Raw genomic sequence first — 14,373 nt, forward strand, 5'->3', positions numbered from 1 at the left:
TTTTTAACCTGGGAAATACTTGAATAGCTGTGTTGCAAATATGGGGTTGTGAACCCTTGCTGTTATTTGTTTCTATCTGATCTGTTGTGGAGTATTGCCTCCTGAAGGTACCTGAAAAGTAAATAAATCGATGTAAATTTGTTTGCCTCCATGACAAATTCCCAAGCCATATTTATCAAAAACATTACTGTTTTGTACAATGTATGTTTTTATATCAAAGCCATTAGAATTTTTCATCCTTTTGTGTTTAGCCAAGGGGTAACACAGTTTTGGACTTGTTCTGAAATCCCTGTTCTTTCTAGGTGGAGTCCAGGTGATCTACTTGAATGTGTTGCACTTGGCCAATGCATAAGATGGAGCAGTTTTTGCAGAGAGCACTTTATGCTTGAGCATGTCTAAATAGGAGTCAAAGGAAAGATAGCTTGCAGTAACTTTTAAAATTTATTCAATCTCTGAGAAAGATGGGATAAGTTTTGACTGGCTGTCATTTATTCATGAAATGTCTGGGACCAAATAACATGAAAAATCTCATCTTAGTTTTGTATTAAAATTCTGCCTTATTCAACCAAACATGCAGTTTATTTCTGCAGTGATGGGCACTGAGTTATGTGGTTATTCTGCCGCTGTTAGGGTGATGTGCTGGTACTGTTCTGTAGTCAGTTTTGGTATCTGCCCAGCAAAAATAAAAACTTGTGATTTAATTTGTCTTATTTAAATGTATTGTTCTGTCAAAGTTACGTGTGAGGTTTATGAAGAAGCTTTAGAAAGTGTAAGTTGACATGCAGATTAATTTCTGAGCAGAACTCAAAATGAAATTTAGTGAATTACTAATTATACATCTAAATGGTTTGATGATTGAAAGCAAAATGAACAGAACACTATTTTTCATAAAATGTTTCTCCTTAACTAATGTGCACAGCAAGAACACAAATTACTTGTAAAGATGCTTGTAGTTTAAAAAAAAAATCCTGCAATTCGGGTACTCAACATAGACAAGATCTAAGTCTCTGTTCTGCCTGTTCTGTTGAGCAAGAGATGAGGAATTGACTGAAGATACATCTCTCCTGTTCAATTTTCAGCATTGACTAACCTAACAACCCTCTATTGCCATTTCTAGAGGTGTTTCAGAATCCCATCTTGTCAGGGTTTTTAATATATCTTTACCCTGTCACGATTCATAATGACTATCTATTTTAGCTATTGTTTCTATGTACATTTCATCAATTCTACATTTTCTAACTCCTACTTACATGTCTGTCTTTATTCTGTTACCTTCTGAGTAAAGGCATGACTTCATTTATAAAAAAAAATATTGGCAAAAATTTTTCCTTTCTCTGTTTCTTATTTCATTGTATATTTATTAACTCAGTTCTTTTGTTTCTGAAAGCAAAAATCTAGGAATTGTCCTAGATCCTTCTTCTTTTCCTTCTGTGTGACATTATTCTGTCAGGCTTTCTCTGCCTATTCTGGGAACACAGAATTTGTACTTAACATGGTATTGCCTCTTTTTTCTGTGTTTGTAACATTTTTATCTTTACTGATACAACTTCTTACGGCCTTCCTGAATTTTCTTGCTGTTTAGCCAGGTAATCTAAAGGCAGCTACTCCTTGTTGCTGCAAGAGAATAGAGATAAGTTTTTCCCTTCAGGATGCAGAACATAATACCTGTATGTTCTGCTACTGGTTTGCTGTCACTGAAAAAAGGTTTTCTAAAGCAAGGGCATAGCAACCCAACCACATCAGGGACAAAGATCTCAGATGCAGGTACATTAATCACTCAAATGGAAAACCTTTCACATAATACCAGTGTATTGGAAAACACCAGGATCAAGGTTAATTGATTTACTCCTGAAATACTTACTAGATACTTTTACTTATCTCTTTGGTATTTTGATGGGCAAAGTTTATTGCTAGGTGTTTTTATGATTTTGCAAACTGTTTCATGGCTAAATTCATAAGCAGTCTTTTCGTAAGATCGTAGGTAGTCTGGTTCTGCCTATTAAATGCAGTAATTTTCTATCATCCTCCATTTCAGCTTTTGGTTCAATTATTCTGCTTTTACATGGTAGGTCTCTGGTCTCTTGATTATTTCTCTTACTTGGGCAGATCCTCACAGAATTAAAAGATTATTTTTGTAATACCCCAACTCTCCCAACCTTTCTCATATAGCTTATTGAATCACTGTTTCTAAATGGTTTTGGTTTTTTATTTCTCCACTGCAGCTCACTTCTCTGGATTATTGGATGAAACTGGAGTACACTTGAATCTTCATTCTTATATACATATATATGTCCAGATACTGGTGAATGGTTATTAAATTACTTACAGTTTTCACTATGCTTTTTACTGTGCTTTGCATTACTACGTAATTTTGATATTCTGTATCTCCCATCTTTTGTTTGTACTACTCAAACTTATTTCTTTTTTAATAAACTGGCAGAGCCTGCATTTCTTAGTCCAGCTCATTGCATTAATTCTACTTAACACTTTTAGTAGTTGCAGCAACTGGTACTAATTGAGCTGTGGAGAGAAAAGTCTATTGGATATGCCTACCCCAGAATCACAGGACACAAGATTCTGACATGACCTGCAGTCTCTTTAGCCTCTTTAATGCTAGGCAAACCATACACGTATCATCACAGACTGTTCTTAAAAATCTTCCAGAGCTGGAGTTTACACAGCCTCTTCACCCACTGTTTCCTGCTGTGTTTTCACTTGTGGTCTGTAAAAGTTCACAGAACAACATGTGTTGGAAAAGACCTCAAAACATAATCTGGACAAACTTTTCATCTGAAAGGGAGCCTACCTACATGGGTATCTCTAGCACCCTGTCCAGTCAAGTCTTGAAAACCTCCAGTGGTGGGGCTTCCACCATGTCCCTGGGGAGGCTGTTCCAATGACTGACTACTTTCACAATTTCTCTTTTATATGCAGATGAAACCTCTTCCAGTGCAACGTGTGCTGATTGCCCTTTGTCTTTTCCAAGTGTCTCTTTGTGACAAGAGAGCCTCTGGCCTCCTTGTAGACCCCCTTTTAGTACTGTAATACTCTGATGAGGTCCTGCTGAGCCCTTTCCTCCAGGGAGAAAAGACAACTCCTTCAGTGTTTGGTCATCTTTGTGGTCCTTCTTTGGACCCTCTCTAGGCTCTCTGAGTCTTTCTTTGTTGGGACCAGAACTATTCTGCAGGTGTGGCCTGTCAAGTGCTGAGTGGAGTGGGACAACTGCATCTCTGTCTCAGCTAACAATGCCTCTTTTGCTGCCATGCATATGCATATTACTCTTATTACCTATTGCAATTCAGTAGATTATTGCCTTTCTCTATGCTTCAGTCAGGAGGAGCATTCTTCCAAATTTGAACACTAAAACGATTTCCCCCCTTGGTCTCTTCTTCAGCCTGAACAATCTCAGTGCTTTTGGTCTTTCCTTGGAGATGATGTGTTAGTGACCTCCAGCTGTGCCTGTTGCTTTTTGTTAGTCTCTGGAATTTGTCCAACTCTCTCTTAAAACGTGCCTGAATTAAGCACTGTCTTGCAGGTAAGCCCTTAGAGTTGAGCAAGGTAAAAGAATGGCTTTATCAATTTCCTGTGTGATAGTAATGTGTTCTTTTTACCAATAGCATCGATACTGTTGCCTCACAGCATGTCAATCCTGTAGTTTCAGATCCTTTTCAGCACAGCTGCCAGCTAAACATTCCCCAGCTTCTGTGTGTGCTTGTTGCTCTGCATCTACATCTTGCACATGTCCTTACTGAATTGCAGTCTCCGTTTTCAGATTTATTTCCTGTTTGTCAAAATCACTTTGAATTACAGCCCTCCTGCCCAAAACACTTGCAGTTCCTCACAGGCTGGTGTAACTGCCAGGTTAAAAAGCTTCCTCTTTACTTTACAACCCAGTTCAAGAACTAATGCATCAAACAATATCAGCCCCAAGGCAGACTCCTGCAAATGTCACATTGGTAGTGAATTAATGATAGCTACTTCTAAATAGGTTTTCTCCCAGTTTTATACCTTCAATGTGCATATTTCCTCTAGAGAAGGTAACATTTACATAAGCAAACTAGAGATAAGTGAAAAGAGTGTCAAAAACTCTGCAAAAGATGGACATATGGCATCTGTTGTCTCTTCCTTATGCACAAAGTGTTACCCTCTCAAAGCACATTACTCTTTTCACAGAAAGAAACTATGCTCTGACCCAATTTATTTTTAACACAATTATGATGAGTGCTACTTCAGTCATGCAGTGGTTTGATTATTCATTCCATGATTTGGTTTTCTTTTTTAATAGGAGCTGCTGCTAAACTGGTGGTTAGGTAATTTCCAAACAACTCTTCTAATCTTTCCCCTATGCTTTTATATTTGTCCTTGCTCAGCCTTGAAGTTCCTAGCGATGGTTCAAAGGAGGATCACAAAGACAGAACTTCAGAAGAGTTACAAGGTAGGACTAATTCTCTTTATTAGAAAGAAAGTTGTGCTGAGGTACTTGTGCTGAGGTTTGTACTTGTACTTTCAAGGCTAAGATGCTTATGAGGCTCATACTAATACTTTCAGAACTGGCAAAGGGTTTTGTCCCTGGGTAGACAAGAACTTTTGCTTCCTTCAGCAGTTACCAGTATTGCCTGCTGATATCATTCATATTGGCTTAGCTAGCATCTGTCACTACTGAGAGCCAAACCCTTGTCTGTGCTTGGGACATTCAGCTTAATCATGTGAGAAATATTTTATGAACAGATTAATGTACAGGTACCTGGGTAAAATTTAATGGCCCCATTCCACTATAGGTAAGATCAGATTAGATGATTTAATGCTGTTTTAATAGCTATCAGCTATTAAATGTTATGAAGTTTAAGACTAATCTATCTAAGAAAATGTCTTCAGATTTCCTGTTCTGTTTCATTTTCTGGCACTACCAAGTACATCCCTTTTGATTATTTTACTCCATGTTTATATTAATGTGCAGTTCTGAGTTTTGTGGGAGATGTCCATACTTCACAGAATAAAAACAAACATTTCATTGCAACCTCTGATATGAAGCCACATAATGGCAAATTATAGTTGTGGGTTGCTGATTTGGAAATTCTTTTCATACACTTCGTCAACACAAAATCCATGTTGGAGGCAAATAACAATTTGGGTCAAATTCTGCTGGTTCAAGTAAACTGAGAGACTTTCTTGCTTGTTTTATGGAATTAGTCTTTTACATGTTAACTTCTTAAAAAGCATCAATTTTTACATAAAGGTGAATCACAATTATAATTTCAAGTTAATTGTAATATTAAACACTAATATTTATTTTACACAAAAAAAAGTCTCAATGCTAAGATATTTTCAAGGTAGCTGAATACTATTCCCATTTTTACTATTTCATAGACAGTCTAAAAAATGCTGGGAAAAAACTCCAAAGCATACTTTGCCTTCTTGTAACCACTGCACTGCAGCTACACAAAGCCCTTTTTGTGGAGTGGGAGAGTTGGCCCCATCTCTTTTAGAGGCACCTTGAAAAGGAGAGTTTGTCAGATTGCTTACATTAAAATGGAAAAATATATTGAATTCTGTATCTTTTTAGTGAATTAGTTGCCGACCCCACATGGATAAAGACAAGATACTTTAATTTCGCAGTTCTCTTTGCACTTAAAAGAAGATCAATGGATGCTCAAAATATAACCATATTTCTTAGACAGAGGAGCACTAAATTGCCCCTAGTATGTACTGCTGTTCCAGTGACCCACACATGCTGTGGAACCTAGTAATCTTTTAAGTGGTGTGCAGCTGACAGCATTTGCATGCTTCAGACTTAAGTTTGTCTCTCCGATAAAAACAGTCTTTTCAGATAACAGTGGGCTTTTTCAATAACTGTGCTGCTTTTTTTTTTTTAGTAACACAGAGATGTAAAATTCTGTTTGAAATAAGGGGGGGTATTGTTAACTGAAAATAAAAACCTTATTTTAAACTTTGCTTTAGTTGTATCTTTAAATATTTATCCCTTTTCAGTTAAAAGACTTTAAAGAATTTCTGTTTTCTTATGTTTTTCTGCCCTGCTTTACTCTGCTGTGATACAAGGCAACTTGAATGACAAAAGCATTAATGTTTTGAGCCCTTTTGTAAGACTGGTTTAATTGGTAATATTCTCACATTTAGTCAGACATTTCATAGGCTTTGTGCTCAATCATACAAACCTACTGCTGGTCCAACACCAGAGAGGGATAAAGGCTAAACCTGCTGTTATCTGCACTGCTGACTGTCACAATGTTTTAGTGAATTGGTGGGTTTCAGCTGAAGCTGTGGTGCCTGTTCCAGTGTCTTCCCAAGCTGCTTGAAAGAGCATCCTTAGCCCCAGGCCAAGCTTATCCTGGTCATCTCTGTGGTGCTTGCACTGTCTCAGGGAAACAGGTCATGCTCACTCCTTACCATTTCTGGAGCCTGGATTGGTCTCAAAGCCAGAAAGGGAGAAGAGCTTATCTGCCTGAGGGAGTTGTTTTTTTTCTTAACCTGTGACTGATAGAATGGTTTTCTTTATCTCTCTTTTCCATCATGGTATGGAAGATGAAATGCTCTATATGATAGCTTAGAGAAAATAGAGGTGGGCATGGTGAGAAGAGCAGAATGAACTCAGGGGCAAGTTTGGTTTGGGGTCCCTATACTTGACAAGAACAGAATAACAAACTCTTGTACAAAAGCTAAAATTTTCTTTTTTGCTGAGGTCATGTTTGGAGTAAGACTAGCTGCGATTAAAATGCAGCTAATAAAATTATACCTTACCTCCATCATTTTCTCATCCAGGATCATATGTAGTTGTTAGAAGGAGCCAATGGAAAAGTGCTTTAATTATTACGCAATTATTGTAAAATAGCTCAAGTAGCTTAAACTCAAATTTATCCAACTTAGAAAAATAACATAGTAAAATGAGCTTGTGTATGCAAATTCTAAAAATTTACCTGTCTTGCTCACTTTACACAGGAAAACCAGTATAAGCATGTGCTTCTTTGTTAATATCTGAAGTATTAATCCTCTCTAGAAGCATCCAGCAACCAGCTGCTCTTTAGGGAACAAATTATATTTCGTTAGCAGAGAAGCTGAAACTTATCTCTATTAAAATAACTACCAAGATTAAAGTTTACAGGAAATGTGCAAAGGTGTGTTTACACTCAGGTGGGTTTTCTTACTATTTCTTCATTTAGTAGTTCTTACTCAAGAAAGCTGTGCCTGGGAGTGCAGCTCTTTCAAGAACTGAGTCACAATTTCTATCACGGCAAAAATTTTCCACTAGTTTAAGGTCTTGGTTCTGCCAACTAACCGGAGAAGAGACATTCCAAACAGAGCAGCCAAAGGACACCATGTCTGTTTTTGTAATTTCTCTTTATGTTTTTTCTCAAATGTAGTAATGTATTGTGATAAATTTAGTCTTACTTTTTTTCCCACTTATTTTCTGGTCCCTGGTTTAATTACTTAGTGACAAGTAGCAGATGTTGCAGTTCCCCAAGGGTGGGAACATTAGCAAGTCCTGACTCCTCTTAGAGCATCATGCAATTATGGAGGTTGGGAAGTCCTAAAGAATCTGCTGGGAACATGTGAAATGAACTGAAATGGCTTTGTTACTACTGGCAACTTGGGTGTAGCATTTGGAGAAAGAAGTTTTTTAATGAGTATGGGTAAACGTCTATCCCTAGGGAGAGAGAATCTGATATTCTGGGGTTGTCTTAGACTGTCCTGTTCATACCCTGCATAAAACTGACAAATTAATAAGCAGACATACATTTTTCAGAGAAAAGGAGCTGAGGAAAAGTGAATTTTCAAAAAAAAAACAAAAAGGCATTTTTATCTCTTGTAGTGTTGAACCACCTCTACTATCCATAAATATTCAGAAACGTTCTCTTACTTTTCCTGGTGAAGGATGGCATTGTAGAGACTGGAGAGCACAAGCTTTCTTTAGGGAACAGAAACGGAGCGATTAGTTTCTGAAAAGAAAAATCAGAGTATTCATGTAGGTTTCTCTAAGGCTGGGAAAGGTCTAGAAGTGAGCCAGGTGGGTGTTTTAACTATGTGAAAATTGTTTATGAGAACCTCAGGACCTCCCTGAGGAGTGAAAAGATCCAAGAATGGACTAACAGAAGGAAGAGTAACTTGCAGTTGGTCCTGGTCTCGATGTTCACGTGTCCCTGGGGAGATGAAGGGAGCTCTAACCTGAACCCTTATAACATCTCCTCGTTAAAGATATCCTTCAGAGCAGTAAGAATATTTTGGTGGTTATAGCTCACTCTCACTCCTCATGTGAGGATCACACAAAGGCTTTGAACTCTGTCCCTTTCAGCAGTTCTGTAGTAGCCTTGCCTTTCACATTTGGCACATAATACAAACATGGGGGTGTAAACTGAGTTCACAAAAATCTGTTAAGAACCAAGTTTTCTTTTGAGCAAGGAGAATGCTAAGCTAGCATTTCTTATGTGGTTTCTGTTTAAAACTGCTCAAGTTTTTAACAGAAACGGAATACAATATGCTTAAATTTACTGTTTGTACAGCATTGTTGTCACCTTGGATTCTCTATGCATTCCTTTTCTCAAGGGAACAAGACGAGATTTTTTTTTTTTAACTTTATGGCAATTTTATACAGCTCTATCCAGTACTGAAATGGATGATGGAAGAAATAAACCAACCAATGAAACAAAACCAACAAACAACCCCCCCAACCCCCAAAAACCAACAAAAAAACAACCCCCTCCACCCAAAAAACAAAGCCAAAAGCAAGCTACTACTTCTTTTAAAGAAAATAAATTTTATCTGAATGTTATATTCTGAATGGAAGCTAAAAAATCATAAAAGTTCTTTTCAAAAGAAATAAGAAATGGTCTAAGTTAAGAAAACAATATTGCTGCTCTTGTGTACCTAGAGTTCTCTATGAGTAATAATTTAAAAAGACAATGTCTTTTTGTTTAAAAAAGCAATTTATTTCCAATTTCTATGTGTGGCAGTCAAGCAAAAAGGATTGTCACCTTTTTACAAATTTAAAACATTGTTTCATATGCATCCAGCTTTTGTTTAAATGCCAACCCTTCTCCTCAATTGCTACATTATTATTTTCTGAACAAAAGTGTGTTCATCAAATTCCTGAATAAATGTGTGTCCTGTTTCCTTATGATTATCATATTAATTTCCACTTATTACTTTCAAAATGCACCAAATGGAAAAGTTGAATAAAAGTTTAAGTGAAACTTTGTTCTTTTATAGTGTCTTATGACAGACATTTATACTGTACTGTAGAGAGAAATTAGCAGATATTCTATAAGGTGATAAAAGCTGTCTGATTTTCCTGTCTTTTTCTCTGGGTTTAGGTTTGTTTTGAGTTGTTTTATTTATCCATTCTTCTTCTGGGGCAAACCAAGGAAAACTAGCACCTTGGGGAAAATGTTGCAGATTTAATGCACAAATTAAATATTTTCAGCTTAACAATTGTCATAATGACTTTGTTTCTGCACATGTTGAATATGAGGTGGGACTAGGTCTTCATTGATACTGAAGGCTAACAAGCAGTGGTGAATCAATCCAGTTAAAACTTCTTTTTAAATGGGTTACAGGTGTAAATTCACCCATTGTTTGATTTTGCAAAAGCTTTGTAAAATGGGTTTATGAAGCTTTCTTCTTAGCTGTTCCCTTCCTTGGGTGCACTAGTGATGTATTTGCTCCCATGATCTTCATATTTGGGCAACTTTGCAGTCCTACTGGGTGAAAGAAAAAGACCAACTCTCAAGTATTTTATTAAAAGGAAATGGGAAAGCTGCTACAGAGACTTAAATCTCACACAGTGAAGCAAAGCTAACTCTTATAGCTCTTCTGCCCTAAATCCTAAGCATAACACTCATTTTAGCTACCTACAGCCTGGCAACCACCAGATACCAAATAATCTACCATGAATCTTTGGTTGCTGCTTCTTGCAGCAGCACCAGCTTCCTTGCAATTTCCAGGATAAACATGGGTCTTCTGTCCTTGCTGTCATGAATTCAAAACCTGACACAACCAGACCTGAATCTTGGCCTTAACTGCAGGCAAACAGCCCATACACCATGCCAGATGAACTGTGAGCCAAAGCCCATTTGCCAGCTCCAGCCTTCTGTCCAGCCTTCCAGGCTGTAGCAGAAAGCCTGTCTTTTCAGTCCTATGCTTCACTGGGAATAATGCCTCCAGCATGTCCCAAATCTGACTTTTAGAGAAAATTTCACATAGTGTTTGCGATTCTTTGTTTTAGAGGAACTATATACTGATTTTGGTGAGCAAAGTTGGACTAACTCTCCACATTCCACAATGCAATAGAACCCTCATTTTGAATAGTGCCAGTAAAGCAGAATTATTTCCCACCCCTCTAGGTTAGCTGGAGTATATTTGTACTAACAGCACTCCAGTGTTGCCCATTTAAAGTAAAGAGAAACAGCAGAGGATACATGCTGTTAATATTTACCCATATTTTATTGTCTTAATTTAACAAGTTTCTTCTCTGCAAAATTTCATATTCACATTTGACAAGCAGGTGTTAAATTTTAGCTACATACTCCTAGAACTAGATTTTATAGCTTGAAGGTATATAGCTCGTGGGAAAAATAACTGGTGCAGAAGAAAATTTGAAAGTCATACTTTATGCCCACTGGTACTTGCAAATAGTTTCAGAACCACAAGGTTAGTCATGTCTTTCTACCTGTAGTGATTATACAATTGTAACCTAGGAACTGAAAAATAACCAGGTAAAATAGGAGTTGAATTGTGATTTTAAATTATTAGTACTTCTTATTTTCAGTGATTTTGGGGGAGAAATTGAAAGCATCAGGTATTTTGCTTCATATTTTTTCTTCTGCAGGTAAGCTGTCTTGCTCCATTCTCAGGATCTCAGATAGGAAAAGTAACTTTAAAACTATTTACTAAGGTTGCTTTAAAAAAAAAAAAAGTTTTTATCATCTAAGTAGTGCTATGTGCAGTAACAGTTTCACTAGGTGAAAGGAAAAGCTGCTCATTAATATTTTGTAATGTCCTTCAATAACCAGCTACAGTAGCAGTATCAAATGACCTCTTTTAGTACTGATGCTAATTCTCTGAATTACTAATAAACTTTACAGCTCACAAACTAAGAAAACATGGTGGATTTTACTAAAGTCTCATGGTGCTGTGTTATTCAATTAATGTAGCTCAGCCTACTGACCTTTGTCAGTACAAATATGTCAATATGCATGTAAGTTGATTTTTGACAAAATCATCCCAAAAGGCTCATACTGTGATGCATTACAAGACTTCCATTTTTGACTTTTACAGTGAATTCTTTCAGGTGTACACAAAATACAAGGGGACTGTGTGGCCAAAACCAATTTCCTCTTGCCATGATGGTGACTTTGGAGACATAAGATGGGCCTTCAGAGAGTTCCTTCCTTCCTTCCTTCCTTCCTTCCTTCCTTCCTTCCTTCCTTCCTTCCTTCCTTCCTTCCTTCCTTCCTTCCTTCCTTCCTTCCTTCCTTCCTTCCTTCCTCTGTGTAATGAACCCACAAGCAGGAGTGATTCCAAGCACTGCATCCCAATGTGCAGGACGTGCAAACAGTGTCCAGGCCTCTTGAGCTCACTCCCTGTGATTACGGAAATATTTGTTTGTTGTTAAAAACAACAGCTGAAGTTTACTTTAGCCCTTTGTGCTCTAAAATACATGTTCTTGACCCTACTTACATCAAATAGTTGTATTTTCTTTGAAATGGCTTTTGTGCTAACTAGTGCAAGCTGGCAAACCTAATTTCAGTTCCATGAAAAATTTCAAGATTTGGAAATATTTTTCATCCCATATTGTGACAAAATGTCTAGATGGTACTCATGTGTGAAGGATAAAACCCCACTGAAATCCTCAAATATTTTGCTTTGGAGAGAGTATGTAAGAATAGTATATTCAAAACTGTTGGATGTTTAAATTAAAGTTTTGAAATCTTTAGTGGCAAGAAGTAGATTGTAGATACTCACTGCTTCTAGTTTCTGGGACAACCTTGTAAATTGAAGCTTCAATTTATTCTGAAACTAAATCTGGATTCTGAATTCTGAAATTTAATCTGAGAGGATGCTGTGGCAATGGTTTTATCTGTCATGGGCAATTCATGACTCCAGATGGTATGCAAAGAATATGAGTTCAGTCTTGTCACACAGATTTTTAGTCCCATGTAAACTAGATAAGGCAAGGCCTACCTGTGAAGTCAGAAGGCTGAAAGTATGGTAATGGTAAATCATTGCTCCTCATTTTTGTGGAGCTTTTCTCATTATTTATGAATTCTGCCATATACAATGAACCACATTGTCTCTCATATATGTACGAATTCTATGAATAGCAATTAGCACTGCCCATGCCCCTGTCAAACACTGTTTCTCTTTCACTGTCTTTTTGTAACCTTTCTCATGGCATAGTTTAGTTAATCTTAGCCCTTTCTTTATTAAATGTTTAGTTTATTATTCTACTTCATATTAAACCAGATTCTTGTATTTGAAGTCTTTTTTCCTCTCTATCATATGTGAGAGTCAGTTTGGCATTCTGGATTAGAAATACTTTTCTTACAATATTTTCTCCATCTTGTAGTAGTTTGTTACAGTCTAGGAGTTTTGGCATTAATTTTATTTTATTCAGAGCTTTGAAATGTTGAGTTTTATTTTGTTTTGACCCTTTTGCCTAGAGAATTATGTGAGCACTGTAAAAAGATACAAGAAAAATATTTGGTCCCATTTTTACCCTATCACTTCTGACGATATCTGTCTTAGTCTAAACAGGGTGTCAGTCTTTTAAGACGAACACTACCCATCAGTGTGCAGACAACTTTTCATTGCAGTGGGAGCAGTAAATGCATATTGAAAGACATGGCATGACCTTAAATATGTAACTTATCTTTTTTTGTAACGTAGTTTCTTGTTTGGTCGGCTGAGATAATTTTTAAGTCCAGAGAAAGGAAAAGAGATATTTTAAGAAACTTACTGTTCACTTCTTTTTTAAAGTAACATAATAATTATTATAGACTAGCAATATCTAGATCCTTACACTCTCTACCAAAGGTGTCTTGGGAATTTAAGAATGACACACCTGAGCTGCTAATACCATATAGGCTCTTTAAAACCAACTGCTGCTGAAAAGTAGAAAATATGAATCTGTCATAAACATCAAATGATGACTTCTATAGAAATCCTATTGGTTTTTGGATGTTACGAGGGCATCTGCAGCCATGAGCTAAATGAGACCTGCTCAGAGGATGTTTGAGAAGTTTCATGGTATCGTGAGAGGAGATCCGTGATGGAGCGCCTTGTTGAGGTGCAGAAGATTTCTTCCAAAAGGGCTGTCAAGCAGTGGAGCAGGCTAGCCAGGGAAGTGGTTGGTTGAGTCCCCACCCCCAGAGGTATTTAAGACACCTGTAGATGTGGTGTAGATGTAGATGTGTAGATGTAGGGACAAGGTTAGTGGTGGAATTGGCAGTGCTGGGTTAATGGTTGGACCCAATTATCTTAGAGGTCCTTTCCAAACTGAGGATTCTATGATTGTACACCTGTGGTGGGTTTCCAGTTGCTCTGGATGTGATGTGGGTGTGTGGTGATGGCCTCCGCAACTGACCAATGCTTTAAGGGTGCTTTGCCAGGCTTGCTTTGCAAAAAGGGACACAGCCAATGAGGGTGATGGAACAGTTTCATCGTGGAGAGGCAGATGCCTGCGTTTGGCTTCCAGCTGCTGAGGGCAGTGCAGGCAGGAGGATTGAGTTCACAAGCACAGTACTGTCAGGACACATTCAAGTGGACTTCTAACCTCATGAGAAGGTTCACCACACTGGAGCAAGGCTGATTCTGTAACAGCAAGGCTCTTTTGGGAGCTCAGTACGTTGGAGCTGCAAAGAAGCACTTAGCATTCAGAGTGGCAATTCATGGGATGGGGAACACGCTATGGAGCAGGGGTGCTTCTTGGGTTCTTCCAGTCCTTGCAGCTTGGTGAGCTGCTCTGGACTTCACTTCTAGATCTTCTGGGATGTTTTTCTCTGGTGTTCTCAGGTCCAGCCTCTACTGCTGAGAAAGACTGGTTGTGATTAGAGATTCAAGTACCCATTCATCTTATGTTAGCAGTCCCAGAGCACAGGTCCCAGGGCACAGCTCTCAGAAACAGCAGTTTACTCAGAAAGGCACATGGAAGGGGGCCAGAAGTCTTCAGAAGGCCATGTGGGATTCATCATCATCAGTGCTGCACCACAGGGCACAGTTCCCAGCACCGAATAGAGTAACTACCCCTGGCACAGCAGAGGCCTCTATTCAAGTCATAGCTCCAGTGGGAGGATCAATCTTTTCACATCTCAAACTGCAGAGCACAGCTGGTGTCTCCCCAAGGTTGGAGCAGGAGAAAAGTGT

General features: G+C 37.9%; 1 long non-coding RNA gene across 2 annotated transcripts in view; it reads left to right on the forward strand.

The window, feature by feature from the left end:
* Window positions 1-2,221: 2,221 nt before the first annotated feature.
* The window catches only part of LOC146439646 (uncharacterized), a 69,473-nt gene continuing 57,321 nt past the window's right edge, over window positions 2,222-14,373 (forward strand). Inside the window, exons 1-2 of one of the 2 annotated variants that reach the window (XR_014850864.1) lie at window positions 2,222-2,302; window positions 4,371-4,435. This is a non-coding gene — a long non-coding RNA (uncharacterized LOC146439646). Of the gene's footprint in view, window positions 2,303-3,833; window positions 3,862-4,370; window positions 4,436-14,373 lie in introns of those variants that run through there. The other variant, XR_014850863.1, reaches the window with a different exon arrangement.

This window comes from Lichenostomus cassidix, chromosome 3 (genome assembly GCF_008360975.1).
Source record: "Lichenostomus cassidix isolate B80296 chromosome 3, HeHo_3.0, whole genome shotgun sequence".
Taxonomy (NCBI): Eukaryota; Metazoa; Chordata; class Aves; order Passeriformes; family Meliphagidae; genus Lichenostomus; species Lichenostomus cassidix.